The sequence below is a fragment of the Gavialis gangeticus genome, unplaced genomic scaffold, assembly GCF_001723915.1.
Source record: "Gavialis gangeticus isolate Ggan-Ray unplaced genomic scaffold, GavGan_comp1, whole genome shotgun sequence".
In the NCBI taxonomy this organism is placed as follows: Eukaryota; Metazoa; Chordata; order Crocodylia; family Gavialidae; genus Gavialis; species Gavialis gangeticus.
The window spans coordinates 52244233-52249504 of record NW_017729031.1 but is presented as its reverse complement, the minus strand read 5'-3'; the positions used below and the strand labels follow the sequence as shown (position 1 = coordinate 52249504).

Here is a 5272-nt window from a genome sequence, read left to right as displayed (position 1 = left end):
AAAAAAACAATTCAGTTTGTCTAGTATGGGCCATGTATTTTATATTGAGTGTTGGCTGCATTTAACCAACTTCATAGTTGGTTTCCATTATTAAGAACGTGCTTCTTTTGGCAGAAGTTTAATGATAGATAATGTATTTAATGAGGTGTACTTGCATGTAAATGTAAGAGAAGGAACTTTTTTCCCAAGTTGACTGGAGAGGAAAAACCTAGACTTAGATTCAAATAAATGCAGTAATAAACACAATGAACAGTGGTGAGTCCAGGACTGAGCCTGGCGGGACTCCACTTAAAACATCCTGCCATTCTGACCTGGATTCATGTATAATTATCCTTTGCTTACACCTTTTGAGCCAGTTGTCTATCCATCTTATAGTAGTTTTGTCTAGCTGAGATTGTCCAAGAAATATGTAAGAGGCAAAAAGTTTAGGCAAAAAGAAACTTTTTTTTAAACTGAAATTTCCATGATATCCTTTTCCCTCTTTTTTTATAAGCCTTTGCAGGCATTTTTCAAGACTGCAAAACCCTTGTTCTGTTTCTTATGTGCCAATCAAGCTAAAAAACAAAATGCTATTATTTGAACAGTGGGAAAAACATTGAAATAGTGCACTTCACAGCATGAACATTTCCTATATTATAATTTGAAAACAAAGGAAAAGCATGACAGAGAAAAATAGATGCTATTTCTTTAACTTTGTGTACTGTCATGAGGAGGAGCTGAATAATAAAGATGGGAGATGCTTTGGCGGGTTGTCATAAAAGCTGTTTGTAATAGTTTTACATGTTGTTTCTTTTCTGTAGAGGTTGGTCGCCAGGAGTGTTACCCAGGGGAATGGGCCTGTCCTGAGTCAGGACAGTGTATTCCACTTGGTAAAGTGTGCGATGGGACAGCAGATTGCCCTGCAGGAGAAGATGAAACGAACATAACTGCAGGCAGACACTGCAGTGAGTATTTGAATCAGCAATCCATGGAATAGCAGAAAGCTGACAACTTTTTATATGTCTCTCTAGTGTCCTAAATAGAACTGAGAATTTGGAAGCACAACACTCTTCTAATTCTTTATACAAAAGGTGCCTCTCATGCCCAGATGGTTCTGCTGAACCCTTATGCAAAAAGTTCGACATAAAAATATTTGTGATTTCTATTTTTCCTGCTTCTTACTATTCCACAAATTTTAGTTTTCCTTAGAGAGGAAGTGTGTGATCCAATGCTTACTGCACATGAGCACCTTACTGATTAACTTCAGTGTGAGGCAAGTCACTGGTCAGAATTTTAAAAACAAGTTTATGATCTTGGGTAACTATTTTTGGGGTACTTGGCTTGAGGCAGTCAGTTTGGTTCTCAGGGGGCACTGGACACATACAGTTTCACTCCTTGTGAGTCATAGCATTGTAGCACTGGGAAGGACAATAAGGCTCCTCTTGTACAGCCCCCACTAATTAAAAATAAGGCCAACTGTTTTTAAGAAAGACATAAAAATGGCAGGAAACAGTAAATACATGTTTCCTATTTAAAATGATGCTTTTTGAATAGGTTTTCAACAGAACTGACAGAAATTTGAATCTTGCTATGCGTAAGTGCTTCTTGTGCTGTATAGGCAGACAAGGTTCTTTGGGTAAATCTGATATCTTTTGTTAGACCAACTCAAATAGTTGGAAAAATTCTTCTTAGCAAGCTTTTGAGTTCAAATACCCTATGTCAGGCTGAGGAAGCATCTGCAGTTGGTGTGTGCTATTCGTGCAGATGCGTCCACCAACTGCAGATGCTTCCTCAGCCTGACGAAAGGTATTTAAACTCAAAAGATTGCTAAGAAGAATTTTTCCAACTATTTGAGTTGGTCTAATAAAAGATATCAGATTTACCCAAAGAACCTTGTCTGCCTATGTCCTTAGACCAACACTGCTATAGCCTACACTCTTGTGCTGCAAAGCTGCTATTGAGATGATAATAGTAAGGGGCATCTTGAATTGACTTAATTTTATTTTTAGACATATCAAACTGTGCTGCCTTGAGCTGCCAGTATCGCTGCCATTCTTCACCAACTGGAGGAACTTGCTTTTGCCCTGCAGGATATATAATACGCAGCAATGACAGTCGTACTTGCATTGGTAAGTGAACAGTAGTTATACAGATGTATAAGTTTGGACTTTCTCACAGATGTCCAGGGCGTTTGGACTCCACACGGTTAGGAAAAAATGCCCATTATTTTTGGATATATTCATGTGAATCAATTTATATAATAAGCAGGCAAATTTTGAGAGTCATGACATTAAATTGTAGAATGAATAGGGACACAGTAAGAAAAAAGTACTCTGGCTCCTGCCAGATATTTAGGTAAAGGTATGATAGGATCTGATGTACGATCCACACAATTGTGCCTCCTACCATGCCATCCATGCACAGCAGGAGGTGTGTTTGTGGGATCCAGCATCAGATCCAATGCTTATTGCCAGTGCAGAGGGAGCAGAATTATGATCCCAGTCTCCTCCTGCACCAGCAAATGGCAAGCTCCTGTAGCTGGGAGCCCTCAGCTGATTGGGGCCCCTAGCTGCAGGGAAGCATCTGGCTACACATTCAATTAATAGGCATGATAGGAACAAGCCACAAATTTATTGCATACTTTTTGTGAGGCTTATTCCTCATTTTATTATGCCATTGATTGATTGACTGTTTGGCTGGGCTATAATTTAAGGCATGATTAACTGGATAATCATGCCTTACGTGTAATGTGGCAGGGGCCTCAACAACAGAATATACCAGTGTTGACAGGACAATGGGGTGGGGAGGGTTTACAAGGGCCTTACAACTGGTAAATAAAGACCTTTTTTTTTAAACCTCAAGTGCAGAATTGTATTTAGAAATTTTGCTCTCTCAGGGCACCTTTATGTTCACCTCTGATGTTTTAGCCCTTTTTATTGTTTTGTGCCTTAGGAGAACTCATTACTGCTGTCTTGGTGTATATTGCTGTTCATTTGGGAAATCTAGTTAATTATGTCAAAAATGCAGTCTGTTGTGGTTAAAATAAATACGTTACCCATTGTCCCTGCAGAGGGCTGCATTTCTCCTATATCTATATCTGTATCTGTATCTGTATATTCTGAGGTTACAAACCAAAAATGTTTGCAAGAACTTAAAGGTATATTGAGTCATTTGGCTTTTCTGCAAATCAGGGAATGTGTATGTACACACAAAGCAGCTTTAAACTACATAGCTCAGATATTAGTACCAGGGTATCTGCAGTATAACAGACCTCAATGCTTTACCCAGCTTCTGCAATTGATTTTGCAACTTGTGCTGAGCTCCATCCTTCTGTGGCTACTTGGCTAACAGCCTTGTGCTAGCTGATTTTTGGAGTTCTTCTGGAACTTCTGCACTCTCCAGAGCATCAGCTAGGTCAAGTCTGTGTAAGCTGTAGTCTCTGCAATATAGAAATACCTTCAGTTAGACAAAGGAGTGACTGGACTATCCTAGGCTGAAGTAGCTGTCAGGCTCTGGGTAAAGGAAATGCACGTGGAAGAAGCACTTTTCTTTAACTCTGATTCAGGGAATGCATTGGGGGCTATGCCAGTGACCCTTGTCTTCGTCCTGGTGACTGATTGTTAAGTTCAGGTCTCTGAACTTGTTTGGAGAGGTTGACAACCCCTCCCCACCCCCATATTTAAGGTAATGTTTCCCATGGGATATATAATATTCCACTGGAGGAGATGGATTACAGTCATTTTGAGAGAGGAACAGTGCATACTGTCTTTCTACTAGTGATTCATATATAAGAAGGGTAGTCTTCCCTTAGCTTCTGGTGCAATGTGGCATCTGACTTGGGGGTCATTTCTTCTGCTTAACATATAGATAACTGAAGGGATTAATAAACATTTGCATATTAACTGTAGTATGTTGTAGATTACACTTCCAGTTTACAGTTTAAAACCAGATTTACTGTTTTAACTTCAGAAAGATTAATCTGTTGCTTTAATGATAGTTACTATTTTAATTTACTATTTTTCAAAACCCAAGTTTTCAGTTAGTCCTCTGGTTGTCTGTTCCTGACTGCTTCTTATTTACTATGTAGCTGTGATTTTTTTTAATTTTTGATGTTTTGGAGCACCGCAGCTGAGAGAACCATCTATAATAAATACCAAAAAGTGCTTTTTGGAAAACAGTTTATTTCTACCGTGTCAGCCAGTGCTTAAGGCTGCAAAATCTAGTAACAAGGCTGTGTTTGATCTTGCATTTCTTTGGGTTCAGTCACCTTTCTGCATTACGCAGCTAGCAATTCAAAGGCTATTTTTCCAGCAAAGTAATCCAATTCCAATTGTCCTTGCATCTTTCAAAATGAACAAGTTTAGGTTTTCAGTGCCAAAGCCATTTCTAAGTTAGTGCCTTTAATATGTTGGTTACTTCTGCTGTAAATTACAACACAAGTTGGTGTTGATTTGTTCACACTTGGGGGAGAGGAGAGAGAAGAGACAAAGAGAAGTTTCAGTCTGAAAGCTACTTTAAAACACCATGAAGAAAATTCTAGATATGCCACTATTTTAGGGGAAAAAAATTCAGCAGCAACTGGAGAGTTACCTCTAGAGCCCACCTGTATCATCTCAGTGAGATTTTCTAAGCACATTTGCAGTCAAAGCTGGCGTATTGATCCTGATGAACGTCAGTAGGTAGAAACACTGATTCTCAGGGTTCAGAAAAATAGTAGTGGGATCATGCAACGATGTAACTCCTGTACTCTCTAGAATGTAAGTTTTCATTTAAAAGTGATATTTTAAACCCTGTAAGTAGGGGTGCACTGACAGGGATTTTTGGGGACAATACCGATAGCCAATTTTTAAGCGGGCATATTGGCCGCTACAGATCCGATTTCCAATACAGCTGAGTACAGCTGGTAAATCTGTTGTGGTGGAAGGGAAGGGGCTTGGGTGGGGGTGGGGCAGATCAAGGCCCCTGTGGTGAGGGAGGGAGTGGGACTGGGACAGGCACTGCCCAGCTGGGGTGGGGCAGGGTGTGGGACGGAGCCGCAGCTTGTCCAGGGGGCTCTTGCTGTGTGAAGCCGGGGAGGGCATGGAGGGGTGGGGGTGGGGGAGTAAGCGTGGATCTGCGTGGTTGGGGCGGGCTGTAGCTGTGGGCTGGGGCTGGCACCAAGGCAGCACTGGGCAGGCAGTGGCAGCAGTGCTGGGAGGGGACTATGGGGGTGGGATACAGCCACCCCAAAAATTGCTGTAGCCATCCCATAGCCCCCCTCCCAGCACTGCTGCTGCCTGCCCCATGTAGATCT

At 41.1% G+C, this 5272-nt stretch overlaps 1 protein-coding gene across 2 annotated transcripts in view; it reads left to right on the top strand.

Annotated features, from left to right (window-relative positions):
• The window catches only part of LRP2 (LDL receptor related protein 2), a 197197-nt gene that overhangs the window by 26510 nt on the left and 165415 nt on the right, over window positions 1-5272 (top strand). For both annotated transcript variants that reach the window (XM_019522761.1, XM_019522760.1), the window contains exons 7-8: window positions 801-944; window positions 1989-2108. The gene's annotated coding sequence lies outside the window, so the exon portion shown is untranslated. The remainder of the gene's footprint in view (window positions 1-800; window positions 945-1988; window positions 2109-5272) is intronic.